This window comes from Monodelphis domestica, chromosome 2, assembly GCF_027887165.1.
Source record: "Monodelphis domestica isolate mMonDom1 chromosome 2, mMonDom1.pri, whole genome shotgun sequence".
Taxonomy (NCBI): domain Eukaryota; kingdom Metazoa; phylum Chordata; class Mammalia; order Didelphimorphia; family Didelphidae; genus Monodelphis; species Monodelphis domestica.
The window spans coordinates 325,355,628-325,373,158 of NC_077228.1; positions in this window are offsets into that span (position 1 = coordinate 325,355,628).

Genomic DNA, 17,531 nt, shown 5'->3' on the forward strand with positions numbered 1-17,531 from the left:
TTTCAATTTCTTTTTCTTTTCTAATTGCTACTGCTAGCATTTCTAGTATGATAATAAATGGTAGTGGCAATAATGGACATCCTTGCTTTATTCTTGATCTTATTGGGAAGGCTTCTAACTTATTCTCATTGTAGATGATACTTGCTGATGATTTTTAATAAATGCTGCTTATAGCATATAAGCATAAGCATATGCTTATACCTTTTTGAGGAAAGGTACTTCTATTCCTGACTTTCTCATGTTTTCAATAGGAATGGATGTTGCAATTTGTCAAAGTCTCTTTTTGCATCTATTGAGATAGTCAGGTGATTGTTGTTAGTTTCGTTATTGATATTGTCAGTTATGCAGATGGTTTATTATTTATTTATTTTTATTTAAAATTTATTATTAATTATGTAGCCCTGCATTATTGGTGTAAATCACATTTGATCATAGTAGATAAATCTTATGATAATTTGCTGTAGTCTCCTTGCTAGTATCTAATTTCTTAACAAGAGTGTTAAATGTGATAAAATAGGATAAATACAATGGAAGAATAGATGGAGTAGAAAGAGTCTCATCCCAGAAGGGTGAATATAAATAATTTTTAGATGATAGAGAATATATATTTGCAAATGTACATCTTGCTACAACCAAGTTCCCATAGATCATCTTTTCTGAAAAAGGATTGAACTTTCAGGACAATATCCTATTCCAGTACAGTAGACATATGAGTTTCCAAAGGCAGCCAGCATGCAAGGTGGTGGTGGGGAAAAGGATGAGAAAAAACTAAAGCTACAATAATGTGGCTGTAAGATTGGTGAATAATTATTGTAAGGTCAGAAGGAAGGGTTAGGGTTAGGGTTATGACTTGGTACATAGAGACTGGTCACACAACAGTGCTTTCATTGAACCTTTCTTTGTTCATTAGAATGTGAGCTCTTTATGGGCAAGGACTGTTTTTATTTCTTGAAATATAACGGACACATGATAGTTGTCTTTCTATCCCTATATTTTAGCACAGCATAGTTACCTGTATTTGATATAGACAATGTGGATGGATAATGGGCATCAAAAAGGAGTGTGGGTTTGGATTGCTTTTGGGAAATCATTAAGAACTTTATTGGCCCACACAGTAGTATCTATCAATCATCTATGTATCAATATATCTATTACTTTAAGAATTGATAAATACTTTACATTTATTATTTCATTTAGTTGTTACAATAATTTTGTGAAGAAGGTGCTACTATACTCACTTTACAGATGAGTGAGTTGAATATGTGAGAAATCTAAAGACTTTATGGGGTCACACTGTTAATAAGTATCTCAGATTAGATTTAAGGTCAAGAACTCTCTATGTCAAGGTCATTGTTGAATCCACTATTCTACACTGCCTTTCATCCTCAGGCTGGACCTGTACTTGGCTATCTCCTATTTGGAATGATGCAACATACATTGCTTTTCTTGGACAGTCTTAACCTACTTATTAGTAATAACAAAATGGGTTAATTTATATATCTCGCTGGCTAATGTTAATGAGGCCCATGGTGTACCTCAAAGCAGAGGAAGTTTTCCCTTGGGTTGGCTTTGCTGAATGGAGCTGCAACTGCAAGTCTAAAAGGAATGGACTGAGCAGCTGCTAATTTCTACCTAATGCTATATATCCTTCAACAAATATCTCAAGACTTGTAACTCTTTAATTTCTAACACCTTATAATTTAATTATAAGCAATGACTAGCTGGTTTATTAGGTCAACATAGACCATATTCCTTTTCTGGTTTATTGGACTTTTGTGATGGTGCTTTTTGGGGTTTCTGAAGCATTCACATTAAATAAAATGATAATCCTTAACTGTGACCACCTCTAATTTGTTTCTGACAGTCATGCTACACAAGAATGATGTCAGGCAACAAGAATATGACCATGTTCTAGTGATCATTTGCAAATTATTCATCAAACTGAGAACAGATTCTTTCCAGAAAATGGAATAATTATGGAGTTCTAGCTAAAATTTCTCAAGAAGGAACAACTCACTTCTGTCCATTCCCTCTTTGATGGAGAATATTTCTCTGGTTCTTAACCATGCTATTATCACAGCCTTCTCATTCTGGGGAAATAACTTTTTATGGGCCTTTAGTTCCTGTCCTAAGTAGATTTTGAGGGGACAGGACTGACCTGATCTAGTTGCTAGTCTTCTTTCATTCACTCCTAGTGCAGTCATATGGTGGTACCCTGCCCTAGTTATTTCTGATTTTTAGTTCTTTTGACTAGGCGGAACCAACATTTTACCTAGTTCATCCCTAAATGAGCAGATGTTTATTTAGAATAGAATCATAGGCTCTTAAATTGAAAGTCATCTCAGAAGTCAACTAGTCCAGTTATTAACTGAAATATGAATACTCTTTATAAGATTCCTATCCAATGCTTATCTAGACTATGCTTGAAGACCTCTAGTGACAGGGAACTTAATTACTTCTTCAGGGCAACCCATGAATGGTTATAATGATTAGGAATATTGAGCCAAAATGTTCCTTTCTGGAGCTTTCACCCACTGCTCCTGGTTCTGCCCTTAAAGGCCAAATAAAATAAGTATAATTCCTTAACCACACAGCAGAAATTCAGTTATTTGGAGACAGTGGTCATCTTTTTTTTTCTTTTTAAAACAAAACATCATGAATTTGTTGAGCTTTTTCTCCAATAACTTGGCTTTAGGACCTTCACAATCTGACTGCCTGGACATGCTCTAAATACTCAACGTGAAGTACAATGACCACTTTAGAAGTGATCTATCTATGGTTAGGGAAGACTACAGTGAGACTTAAAAAAAATCTAATTCCCCTTTGAAGTGGGTGCTTATTATCTTGATTTTTAATCCTTTTCAGTATCAAAAACTTATTTGAGAAATGTCTCAAATTCCAATTTTTATTTCTCTAAATCTAATGCTTTTTCCATTCTACCACATAGGCAGAAAGTAGAAAGTTCAGGACACACTCGGATCCTCTGATTCTATATCTTAGGTTGCTAAAGTGAGAAGTGAAAGATATGCCTACCCGTAATTGTTGCTACACTTAGAATATGGAAAGGTTTAGAGAGAGGACTTTGGAAAAGAAAACTGTGTGCAGCTGATCCCAAAGTATATTCTCTTAGGAATACATATTCTAGGTTTTTGCTAAGCCAGAAGCTGTTTTGAAATTTGGGGCCTTTCCCCTATATAGTTGTTCTGTAGCAATCCGATGTTTATTTTCTGGGTCAATCACCTGAAAGGGAGGCTGGGGTCTGAAGGAAGTATGGGTGGAAGGGTTTAGAGATTAAGAGAGAGGGAACACGTGGAGGAAAGAAAGACCATAGAGATGAATGGTTTACCAGCATGGGATTCAGTCTGTAAGGCTACTCTAATGGTGAAAAGAGAGTGAGCCACAGATGAATTCAGTTTTTATAGTAGCATCAAGGAATGGGGGAGGGGAGGAAGTTAATGAACATGTGACATGGCAGAGAATTTAACACTGGCTAGGTTGACAACCACAAGATCAAAGAGATGGAGGCTAAGACAAGGTAGAAGTCAGCACCATGCCCAGAGGTCCAATTGACCTTTGCACTGAAGGCTTGGGGAGTGGTCGTCATACCATAAGATTAGTTTCACTTTATTACAAGGATCAAGCTGGTACATTAGCAGATTGCTCAAAAGAGTTAGCTTTTGGGTACATCTATAATATTTACATGATTTGTTCATGCCTGGATCCCAACAACCCATTTCCATCAGGGACTCATCCAGTGTTTGAAAAATACATTCTCAAGTTTATACTTAGTGGGTTAGTTGCAAAAGCATTAGCTTACATTATAGTCCCAACAATCCAACATGAATGTAGAGTTTTCCATTCTGGACACAAAAATGGATTAGGCTTCTAGTCATGTGTATTTTTCTTTTCATTCTTTTTTAAAATGATTTTTCTTAATTAAGTATATTAATTAAGCACCATTTGTTCTAGGTAATATATTAGTGTGGTCTTCAGAGGCATGGCATAGTGGATACAGAGATGACCTTGGAATTTGTGAGAATCTGGACAAAAGTCTTATTTCTAATACACATTGGCTGTGTGACTATGGTCAAATTTCTAAACTATGACAATTTCTAAGGTTCTTTTGTTGCAGAGCATGTTATGATCTGGATTATTTTTTCATTACTATATCAATGAAATCACAAGTCTAACAAAAAAACAAACAAACCTGTAGCCTAATTCTGAATTATCCATTTTGGAGGCTATGCCACTCCCCTGATTTATACTAGAATTCTAGTCCACTAAAATTCTGAAATCTTTTCTAATCAATGAAAAACTTAGCCAATCTTCCCATCATGTGGTTTTTTAGTTGTTCAGTCATGTCCAACTCTTCATAACTCCATTTGGAGTTTTCTTGGCAAAGATACTGAAGTGGTTTACCATTTTCTTCTCCAATCCATTTTATAGATGAGGAAATGGAGGAAAATAGAGTTAAGTGACCTGTTTAGGGCTTCACATCTAGTAAGTATCTGAGGCTGAATCTGATCTCAGGATGAGTTTTCCTTATTCCAAGTCTGGTGCTTCATTTAATGTACTACATAGCTACCTATCATGTGCTTAGACTGTTGAGTTTTTGAAAGTAAGTAAGCACTTTATCTTCATCACTATTAAGTTTAACCTTTTTAAATTTGGTCCACCTTTCTAGAATGCTGGGATGTTTTTAGACACTAGTTCTGTAGCCTAACATTTAGCTATTCTTCTCAGCTTGTTGATGGCCCTCAGAAACTTAATAAGTGTCACATCTCTGCAAGTGTGATAAATGATTTTGATAGAACTGGTCCCAGGTCAGAGCCATATAGAATTTCTATTTGTATCATGTAGGGAGATAGATAGGTTTTCTAATGCTATTTCTCTTTCTGAAATGTCCTCTTCTTTTTCCATGTCTATGCTACCACTTTTCAAATCAATTCTTATTAAAATTCAGGAATACTGTATCTATAAAATTACCCCCTTCCCCAAAATTGCCTTGTACTTAATTTATACATACCTTTTAATATACTTGTCATCTCATCCCATGAGATATAAACTCCTGAAGTCAGGGATGGTCTTTTAAAATTTTTTATTTTTATAGCCTCATTGCTTAGCACAATATTTGGCACACTGTAGGTACAGAAGTGTTTGCTGATTAATTGATTTCCTTCTGTCCCTGTGCTAGGTTCATCATCTATTTTTGAACTTGTCTTTTTTCTCCTTCTGTCCAAGTCACTTGTAATATACTGCCATTAGGTATATTGTTTCTGTTTCTCCTCCACTAATCTTTCGTCCAGATTCTCTTATACTTTAATATATAATGCTACTTCAATCTCTTTTATTATTCTATATATTTTGGGGAAAAAAGTATGCTCTTGTGGAACTATATTCAAATTACAAATTCCATCTCACCAATTGTCAATGATATTAATAAGATTGAATTTTATTGCTTGGGTTAGGATCTCTAGTTTGCCTTATTTATCTGAGATGAATGAATGAATAAATGAAATAAATTAATAAGTACACTTTCTGCACAAAAACACTGTGCTAAGCATGGGGATATAAATAGAAAAAGAAGAAAATCTGTGTTCTCAAGGAGCTCATATTTGAATGGAAGAAAGAACACATGTGGAAGGTTTCAGCTACATGCTGGATGGAAAATGCCCCTGGTCCTTAAGGCACAGAGACAAAGAAGATTTACCTCTTCTTTATTGTAATTTTCATTGAAAAATCATAACAGTTTGTGATGCTGAACCATCTGACAGTGCCAAGAACTTTCTGGGTCTTCTGAAACTGTAGGTGTAACTCCTGCAGGAACATTTGCCAGGCTGCATGTCTTCAGGCATTACTTCAGAGGAAAAGGGTTGGAAACTTTTGGGTTCAGGGTCCTGTCTCCATAAAGATTTTATGGGAGATTATGGTCAAGTTAGTGGTGGTTGTTTGCCTGGCACATCCTGCTTTCTGTTGCTTCCTTTGGATACCTTGCCTTAAGATCATAGTTTTTGTTGATGATTTTCTTCTTGGGTTCCCCCACTAAGAGTTATCATTCCATTTACCTTTATTTCTTTCTCAGGACTGAATATTTTACACATTCATGCTTAATGTCATCTGTGAGGTAATACATGAATGAATATAAAAACATTTATTAAGCACTTATTATATGTCAAGCACTGGGGATTCCCATGCAAAAGCAAAAAATGATTTTGAGCTCTTAAAAAGATTTATTTCAAGAAGACAAGACAAAATATATAGGGGAGTGTTAATTAGGTACCACTATGGTTTGGAAAGTTGCAGGGACTGTGAGTAGGACAGCCAGCAAAAATTGCAGAGTTGATTTTATTAAGGTTTCCAAACTGGAGGAAGTAGAAAAGCAGGAGGAAGCAGCAAGGTGGTTGTCAAAGTTGTCTAATATGGTGAATAGGGAAGGAATTTAGGCACCATGGTTGGAGCTTGAATGAAATGGTGGACCAGGTAAGACAGCAATCAATCAGGACAATGGGACCTCAGGGAGGAAGGGTTAAAGCTCCAGGTCTTGATCTCTAGTCTTGGTGTCAAGGCATCTGTCAAGGTTAAGAAGATGGTCAAGGAGTATTCATCCATTAATCAATTAATACACATTCATTAAATTCAATAAATCCTCATTATGGCACTGTTCTAGGTTCTGGGGATATAAAACTAAAAACAAGATAGATGTATTTACTTTTGAGAAAGACAATATATATAGTTGTAGCTTCAGCCCTGACCACAATCAGCAGGATATTTTGGGGAAGGAAATGGTGCTGGTAGTTAGATAGTTCCCAAGACCCCCAAGTCCTACTTTTCATCTTGTCATAGGAAGGGGATTGGTAGGAAGATATAGATTGTGTTCACTATAGATTGTGTTCACAAGTAGGATGATTCCTGAGAATTATCTGTCAAGAGCAGCTGCTAAAAGATAAGTCATAAAGAGCTGATGGAAATAAGACCAATGTGAAATAGATAGGAGGAGAATCCCTAATGGTAGGGGAGCGACTGATTTTGTATATATTTTGTATAGTACCCAGGTCAGAAGAAGAACAGAATCAGGGATCTATAGGACTTGGATCATGAGAGATTAGCATAGATTAATAGCACCTGGAAATTTCTAAGTGTCTGTTCAGTAGCTTCATTCCTCCTCTCCCCAACACTTCCCCCAATCTTGGTTTGCAACCTAATCATTTTAAGAAACACTCCATATTTATAAGCCTATGAGTCCATTGGAATATTGTAAATATTATTCATCAATTTGAACATATTTCTCATGTTTACTAACATTTTGCATTTCCTTTCTCCAAAGGGCCATGCCCATTAGATCACAGTTTGAGAGTTGGAAAGGTGCTCAAAAGCCATTATATTCACCCAGTTAGTAGGTTGTGGAGGTGGAATATTTTCCTCTTAGATGCAAGCTTTTAAATAAACAAAAAAACAAACTTTGTGAGAAAATAAAAATAATAAAAACAACAAAAAGAACTCAGCAATAAGTTCTATAAACAAGTGAAATCAGTTTTCCAGTATCATGGTCAGAGTCCTGATCACTTTAGAAACTGAGACAGGGCTGGACAAAGCACTGGAAGCCCATGACAGGGAAGAATCCTGGGCCAAGAAAACTTAGAGGTGAATAAGCCAAGATGTTTTTTCCATCTGCTGTTCTGCTGATGCTCTGTTACTCACATTTCCTGTGCCTTTATGGAAAGCCATTCAGGCCACTGGATGTCTCTGTTTCTCCACCATAATGATAGAAAGTAGACTTTGTCATTATTTGTAAAGTAATTTTTTTCCCTTAAAACAAAAAAAAATGATACTGCTAAATGGCTTATGGTTCTCCTTTGAATACATAGAAAAACAACAGTGTGGCTCCCATAGATGTTTGACATGTCTAGGGATGAGAACAGATTTATTACAGTAATTCTAGTCTATACATGGAGGAGTTTGTGTGTGCCGACCAGTCACAGAGAATTATTGGTGAAGTGCCTCCTCCTTCTCCCTCCCTCTTCCTCCTACACTGGAGGAAATGTCTAGAAATTTGTCTGGAAAAACTGAAAGGGGAAACTGAGAGAAAAGAGGAGAGGGAATTTCCCCCTCAAATCTCTCTCCAAGCTTTATAGGAATTGAGAGGATAAACAATTCTGTATTGATTGGTTTAGCAGCTACCTTGTATGAAACTGCCAAAGATAACTTTAAGAAGGTAAATCTTGCTATTTCTGGAAGCTGCAGATCCAGACAACAAGTTAACAGGGAATATTAAGAGGAAACATAAGAGACACCGACTTATTTCAATGATGTCAGGCAAGAGCATGCTCAGGGCCTGAGGCTAGGCTGTTCAGGGCTTAGGCTGGATGCCAAATACAGCACAGGAGACCTAGCTGAGAACATGGAGCTCCTGGTCATAGCAATCTGTTACTTTACAGTTCTTAAAACACATTCACTTGCATTATCTCATTTGCTCCTCACAATAACCCTGCTATGTATTTTGGAAGGGAAAAAAATTTTTTTTTTATAGATGAGGCAAGGAAGACAATGTGATGAAGTAGAAAGTGCATCAGTCAGCAAGCATTTGTCAAGCATTCCCTGTGTGCCAGGCCCTGTGCTAAGCACTGGCATTGGATTTGAAGTCAGATTTGTTTTTATTCAGTCATTTTTTTTCAGTTGTCCAAGTTTTTTGTGACTTCATTTGGTGTTTACTTGGCAATGATATTGAAGTGATTTGTCATTTCCTTCTAAAGATCATTTTAAAGATAAGGAAATAGAGACAAATAGGGTTAAGTGACATGTCCAGGGTCATATAGATGTCTGAGACCAGATTTGATTTCAGGAGGATGAATCTTCCTGATTCTAGATCTAATTTTCTACCCATTGCACCATCTAGCTACTTCCCAGGCACACAGTAAGAGTTTAACAAATAGCTTGTTGATGATGGTAAATAAGAAGTACTCAGCCACAGTCCAATCATGTGTCTCATCTGCCAAGTCTTAGTTATCCCTTTGAAGTCAACTTTTTCTCCCTGCATCAGTACCTCTTGTTTGTTATTTAAACTTTGGGCAGTTGTGTTGAGACCCTTAAGGTTGTTTTTCTCCTCCTTCCTTTCTTGTTTTTTTTTCCTTGTGAATTTCTGAGTGTTTCAGCTACTATTGGCTCCTCTCTTTGGCACATAGGTTGATTTAGAGAATTTATTAAGCACTTGTTATAGGAAGGTTATTGCACTAAGCCCTGGGGACACAAATACAAACAAATAAGACAATCTCTGACTTCAAGGAGTTTATATTCCAATGAGGGGAAAGCAACACAGAAAGCCAAGGTAGAAAGGGAAAGGAGGCTCAGGAAGGAGCATGGTATAGAGATGACAAGGAAGTGGTGTGTAAGGCTTGGTTTTTGGCAAGATAAGGGGAAAACTCCCATAACCAACTCAAGGGCCCTTGGAATAAAGTCCAAAGCTATAATAGCAGGGTGATGAGGAGGATGGACAGATGTAGGCTTCATGGTAAAGCGATGACTGTACTTGACAGTGAAGATGATCACTGCACTAATGGTATTTAGAGAGGAAGGCAGATACTATTACAGATTGGTGTTCCCTCTGGAGAGGAGAGCAGAATAGCCATTCCTGTGTCCTCAATCTCCTGCTCATCTTCAGCAAATATTGCAAGATAAGATGAGAGCTAACTTCTCTTAGGATTTAGATTCAAATTCTGAATCTCTTGTCATCTATCTGGATGATAACTTAGAACAAGTCACTTTCTCTCTCTGAGTCCCAGTTTCCTTTTCTGTAAAATGAAAGGCCTGTCCATGAAATTTAATTTTCCTTATAGCTCCATATATACTGTTGCTACTCAGTGTTCAAACCCATTATATTTGCAGAAGACTCCACATATTGGTGTTAATGATGACTTGGTGATATATATCTGTATAAAGGGCCAAATTGGTGCAGGTTTGGGAGAGGAGAAACTTTCTTGTTTCTTTTTTCCAGGAGAGATAGAAAACCCTTTGCAAAGAGACAGACACTTAGGAGAGCTGGTACTGCAATGCATTCTTAATTTCTAGATTGCTTCTCTAGAGATTTCAGGGAAGTTAGGGTTCCTGATCTCAGGTCTAGTATTCTATCCACTGCACCATCTAGCTGCCTGCCCATCTGGCTGAGATTGAGGACTTTCCATTGAACTGAGACATCTTGCTTCTAGAGTGACAGCTCATTCACTCTGGATTTCATCTGACATATAATAATTTATACAATTTCTATAAATTCTCTTTGCTCTCATTTTGGATAAACAGTTTACTTATTATTCACTTTGTTGATATTCTCCCCCCTCCCACCATGAGCTCCTTTGTGACATATAAATTTACCCCATTTCATTTCTTTTCCCATTTCTTTTAGTATTAAACTCTTTTTAAGCTCTAGTTATATATATACATATATACACACACATATGTATTTATGCATACATATATCTATATACATATTTATGTCTTGGCATTTCATCCTATACAGTTTGTCACTGTTTCCTCTAAGAATAATTCTTCTGGCTGCCCAGGTTGATAATACAATTTTTAAGAGTTACCAATGACTTCTTTTCTTATGGGGATACATATCATTTTAACTTATTGGGTCTCTTAAAAAGTGTTTTTATTTTGTTTTGTTTTCTTTTCCCCTTCTTTCTTAATTACCTTTTGAGGATTCTCATGAGTTCTGTGTTTGGGCATCAAATTTTCTGTTCAGGTTACTATTCACTTTGTGACAGTCTTCTGTGTAACTAACTTTTGATGGGAAGTTAGTCAAGCTTTTCAAAATAAGCTTGTATACTCTTGGCCATTAAAGGTCAGCAACTATGAAAGTGACTCAAACCTAAGAATTTAAAAACATTTTCACTACACTAATATTTAGGGAGGAAGACAGTTATAATTTTGAACTGGTATGGCTCTCTGAGGAGAGCAGAAAAACCAGCCTTGTGGCCTCAATATCTTGCTCCTCTCCAGCCAAGTTTCAATCTTCCTTTCAGGGGAGTGGGCAGAAATCTAGAGATATCTATTTGTTTTTATTATTTTATTTTTTCTATATTTGCATATATAATTTTAAACATTTTTAAAATTTTGAATTCAAATTTTCTTTTTCCCACCCTTTTCTTCTCAGTGAGAAGACATGCAATTCATTACAATTTATACATGTGTAGCCATGCAAAACACATATCCCTCTAAGTCCTATTGTGAAAGAGAACACTGACCAAACGAAAAAAAAATTAAAAAAGAATGAAAGTAACAAGTAATGCTTTGATCTGCATTCAGATTCCATCAGTTCTTTCTCTGGAAGTGGAAGGCTTTATAAAAAAGTTTTAAGTCCTTTGGAATTGTCTTGAATCTTTGTTTTGCTGAGGATATCTAAGTCCTTCAAAGTTGATCAATATACAATGTACAATACAAGAAATTGCTGTTGCTGTGTATAATGTTGTTCTGTTTCTTCTTACTTCACTTTACATCAGTCCATGTAACTCTTTCCAGGTTTTTCTGAAGTCATTTCATACAGCACAATGGTATTCCATCATGACCATATACCACAACATATACCCCAATTGAAGGGCACTCCATCAGTTTTCAACTCTGCCAACATGAAAAGAAGTGCTATGGAAGCATTTCTATTTTTAAAAATCTCTTTAGGCTATGGACCTAGAAGTAGTTAGAGATATCTGTTTATTTCTGTAAACTGCATCTAAGCAACCCATGTGGCCATCCATAATGCATGTGGGCAACACAAATACCTTATGGGATGACCTCTCAAGCAGGATAAATAGCTTGACCAAGTCCAGTGGCTAATGCCACATTTGGAATTATAACTTGTTAGAACTGGCAGATTCTTAGAGGCGATGTACTTCAGAACCCTTAGTACATATAAAGTATCATTATAGAGTACAGATGGGACATATATTTCATTGGCTAGGGAACTCCTGGTGAGGAAACTTCTATTTCTCTGAAACTTACAGTCTTCTAGAGCTGTCTGGGCATAATGAGAGTAAGTCACATTTCCAGTCACAGATAATGTGGGAATTAAGTTCAGGTTTTCTTGATTCAGAGGCCATCCCACTATCTATCATGCCATGTTGCATTTTTGTCAAGCATTGATCCTCACCTCAAATTTGAGCCTCCGACCCAACCCTCCCACCCTGCCCAAGGAAAATGTTTTGTCTTTCTCTAGGACAGATGAGTTTGAAATATTACTGTGGTGAGCTATATCTGGAGCTGCCACCAGGTGGCTCTCTAAGCTCGAGTTATCAGCTTGAGCATAAGCATGAATGCCCTCAGTTGTTCTTGACTTTCCCCACCTCTTTATCTCTGTTCTTATGCTTTCCTGACTGTCAAAAGTCTAGTGATAAGGAGAGTACATTAATAGCCCACAACTTGCTTGGTTTTGTGCTTCCATTCCTACTAGAGTTCTTGATCTTTCCTCAATCTGAACCAAAGGATGCATCCCACCATGGTGTAGAGCTTGCCTCAGAACTAGAAAGACCTGAATTGAAATCATGCTTGTGATGCAAACTAGGCAGTATGTCTCTCAGTACTCTAGGCAATTCTCGAAGACTATATGCTGTAGAAAAGGTACCAACATTCATTAGTAGAGGGAATTTCCTCATCTGTCACTTCTCTAAAACTATTGAAATCCCAGATGCAGTAATTAACCCCTGTCCCTACAAAAAATCAAAAGGAAAAGTAGAAATTAAATCCTCAATAGTGCTAGAAATAGCTGCAATCTAGTGGCCCTTGCCTCCTTGCTGTTCTTCCTACAAGACAATACTTCACTTGACTTCATATATTTTCAATGGCTTTCCCTCATGCCCAGAATGTTCTTTCTCCTGTCTGTCTTTGGCAATATCTGGCTTCCTTTATATCTCAATTAAAATTTCATTTCATAAGAAGTCTTTCATGATCCCCCAGCATGCTAATGCCTTCTTTTCTTTCACTCTCATCAAGAAGCTTTTTGATTCTTCTTTCCTTTCTGCCATCAGAGTGGTATTGTCTGAATATCTGAGATTTTTGATATTTTCCCAAATGACCTTAATTCCAGTTTTTGATCCTTCTAACCTAGCATTTCATCTGTGATACTTTGAATATAAATTAAATAATAAGGTGCTAATATATTGTCTTGTACTCCTTTCCCAAACTTAACCATGTTTATGCCATGTTGCCTCTATTTTAATGAATGCTGTTGGAAATGATGACAGAAATGCTCCCTGTGCCATTATCCTTTAGATTATCCAAGCCTTCTTTCCATGTCTTCTTTCATCTTTAAAGATAATAAAATGTCAGAGAAAACAATGGCTACTAGCTGAAGAAGAATATGTTTCATTTCAAGCTAATAAGCATTTATTATGCATTCACTATGTGCCAGGCCCTGTGTTAGACACTGGAATATAAAGAAAGCCAAAAGTATTCCTTGCCTTTAGGGAGCTCACAATCTAATGGGGGAGGCAACATGCAAATAATTGTTTTTTATGTTGTTGTATGTTGTGTTGTATGCATCCAAGACATAATAGAGATCCCCCTAAGATTTATCAAATGGATAATACAGTGCCCCTCTCCAGGGGATTCATATGTTACTTCCAGAAAGAACTTTAAAAGTATTGACAATAGTAATGAAGCTTGAACAAAATACTGTGGGCTAGGGGTCTATCAAGGTCAAGAAGTGTAGAAGGAAAAAAATAACTAGGTAAGAAGGTGATGTTTGAGCACTAGATTCAAGTTTCTAGAGAGCAACATAGCAATATAGGTTTGAAAGATTCTTGGTAATTTGACAAAATACACCACCCTTCTTATTGAAAACATGAGAAAGTATAGGAATAGAAGGATCATTCCTCAAAATAACAAACAGTATATATCTAAAACCATCAGCAAATATCATCTGGGGACAAGTTTGAAGCCTTCCCAATAAGATCAAGAGTGAAGCAAGGATGCCCATTATCACCTCTATTATTTAATATTGTACTAGAAACACTAGCAGTAGCAATTAGAGAAGAAAAAGAAATTGAAGGCATTAAAGTAGGCAATGAGGAGACCAAGCTATCACTCTTTGCAGATGATATGATGGTCTACTTAAAGAATCCTAGAAAATGAACTAAAATGCTAATAGAAATAATTAACAACTTTAGCAAAGTTGCAGGATACAAAATAAAGTGACATAAAGCATAAGCATTTCTACCCTTTTCCAACAAAACTCAGCAGCAACAGGAGTTAGAAAGAGAAACTCCATTTAAAATCACTCAAAAATATAAAATATTTGGGAATCTATCTGCCAAGACAAACAGATGAATTATAGGAACACAACTATAAAACACTTTTTAAATAATTAAAACTGGATCTAAATAATTGGAAAAACATTAATTGCTCATGGGTAGGATGAGCTAATATAATAAAAATAACCATCCTACCCAAATTAATCTACTGATTCAGTGCCATACCTATCAAACTACCAACATTTTTTAATATATAATTAGAAAAAATTATAACAAAATTTATCTGGAATAACAAAAGATCAATAATATCAAGAGAATTAATGGAAAAAATGTGAAGAAGGTTGGCTTAACAGTAACAGATCTTAAACTGTACTATAAAGCAGTGGTCATCAAAACAATATGGTCCTGGCTAAGAGACAGAAGGATGGATCAGTGTAATAGACTAGTGGTAGATGATCTCAGCAAGCTAGTGTTCAATAAAGGGAAAGGTCCCAGCTTTTAGTACAAGAACTCACTATTTGAGAAAAACTACTGGAATATTGGAAAATAGTATGGGAAAAATCAGGTTTAGATCAAAATCTCATACTCTATACCAAGATGAATTCAAAATGGGAAAATGGCTTAAATATAGAGTGAAGTCATAAATAAATTAGGTGAACATACAATTGTATACCTGTCAGATAAGTCAGAAAGGAATTTAAGACTAAGCAAGAGATAGAGAACATTACAAAATATAAAATCAATGATTTTGATTATATCAAATTAAAAAGATTTTGTACAAACAAAATCAATGAAACAAAAATTTGAAGGAAAGCAACAAGGTGGGAATATTGTTTTATTAAAAAAACTCTGACAAAGGTTTAATTGGTAGTATCTCTGGTATGGAGGGCTTGTCATGCCCTCCTAGGGCAGCTCTCCAGCCTCTGACCCCCACCTGACACTCAGCTCTCACTTGTGGCTCCCAGTAGCTGCTAGCATGCGGCAGCGGCTACACCCCGGGCAACGGGCTTCAACAGGCCGGCTAAACCTTGTGAGGGTAGCCATCGGGTCGTCGACCCCTAGTGAACCAGGGCTTTGCTCACCCAGCATGTGAAGACTGCTTCGGCGGAACAGGCAGAAGAAACCAATAAGAAGGTTCAATGGCAGAGATGGTGATGCAGCAAAGCACTGTGGAGTGCTTAGGGCGTGTTGGAGCACAAAAGACAACATGGCCATCCAATGCAGCTGAGGAAGTCTCCAGATGTAACAATTTTTCGTGCTACTGGACCCAGGCTTCCAACGCCGAGAGAGTGGGACTGTCTCTGTGCACCGACTTTTCCACTTAAATCTCTTTCATGCACAAGTATCATATCTTTGTGCACACTCATCTATCCTAACCCCGTCCACACATGAGGGTACACCAATAGATGATAATGCACAAAGACAATAGTCATTCTCGCTTACCAAGAGACTACCACTATAAGGAATATGTAAAATTTACAAAAAAATCAAGTCATTTCCCAACTGACAAATGGTCAAAGGATTTGAATAGGCAGTTTTCACAAGAAGAGATCAAAACTATCAATAATCACATGAAAAAGTGTTCTAAATTCCTTCTAATTAGAGAAATGCAAATTAAAACAACATTGAGGTACCGCCTCATACCTAGTGGACTGACCAATATGGCAACAAAGGAAAGTGATAAATATTGGAGGGGATGTGACAAAATTGGGACACTAATACACTAATGGTAGAGCTATGAATTAATCTAAACATTCTGGAGGATAATTTGGAAGTATGCTCAAAAGGGCTTTAAAAGAATGCCTACTCTTTAATTCAGTCATACCATTGCTCGGTTTGTACCCCAAAGAGATAAGGAAAAATACTTGTACAAAATTATCTATAGCCAAGCCCTTTGTGGTGGCAAAAAATAGAAAAGGAGGGGGTGTCCATTGATTGGGGAAGGCTGAATAAATTGTGGTATCTGATGGTGATGGATTACTATTGTGCTGAAAGGAATTATGAACTGGAGGATTTCTATGTGAACTGTAAAGACCTCCAGGAATTGATACAGAGTGAAAGGAGCAGAACCAGGAGAACATTGTACACAAAGAGGGATAATACACTATGGCACAATCGAATGTAATGGATTTGCTACTAGTAGCAATGCAATGATCCAGGACAATCCAGAGGAATTTATGAGAAAGAACTATCCACATCCAGAGAAAAAACTGTGAGAAGAAATGCAAAAGAAAAGCATATGATAGATCATGTGGTTCCATTGGGATATAATTGGAGTTGTGATGTTAAAAGATCACTCTATTGAAAATATTAATAATATGGAAATAGGTTTTGAACAATGATACATGTATAACCCAGTAGAATTGCTTGGCAGCTGGGAAGGGGTTCTGAGGGGTGGGAAGGGGGAAGGAAAAGAACATGAATTGTGTAACCTTTGAAAAATATCCTAAATAAATAAATATTTTTTTAAAAAAAGAAAGATTCTTGGTAAGAGGAGGAACACTAAACAAAGGTTGCTAAAAATGTATTTACCATATATCTGGCAAAAATAATCTAAAAGTTTTAGACTAAAAAATCATAGGAAAGGAAGAATGCTGCTTATATTTATGTTTATCCCCCAAGTTAGATACTATAAAGAGTAGGCACAAAGAAGTGAGAGCAGCATTCATAAATTTACAGAAAACAAAAAAATCAAGAACCCAGAAGAAAACTTCAGTCATAGGGTTCTCTACACAAGTGTCCTAAATCATAAACACACTAGGTTCAGATGCAAGGAGAGAAATTTTAATTCAAAGGGATCACTCAGATTTAGTAGGATGAAACACATGATTGCACTGTGGTGGGGTATAGCTTATTTATTATCATCAACAAACATTTGTTAAGCACTCACTATGTGCCAGGTGGGCAACTAGGTGGCAGAATGGATAGAGCACTGGATCTGAAGTCAAGGAGATGCATCTTTCTGAGTTCAAATCTGGTTTCACATACATAATAGCTGTGGGACCTTGGACAAGTCACAACCCAATTTGCCTAACTTTCCTTCTCTATAAAATGAGCCAGAGAAGGAAATGGCAAACCACTCCACTATCTTTGCCAAGAAAAATCCCAAATGGAACCATGAAGAGTTGAACAACTGAAAAATGACTGAACAACAACAATGAACATGTAGCAGGCATGAAGCAAAGTACTTCAAAAGAAACAATCTCTCTCTCCCCTTCCCTCTCTCTCTCTTTCTGTCTCTCTCCCTCCCTCCTACCACCCCCCCCTCATTCCTTTCAGCTCTAAATTCTAAGATCC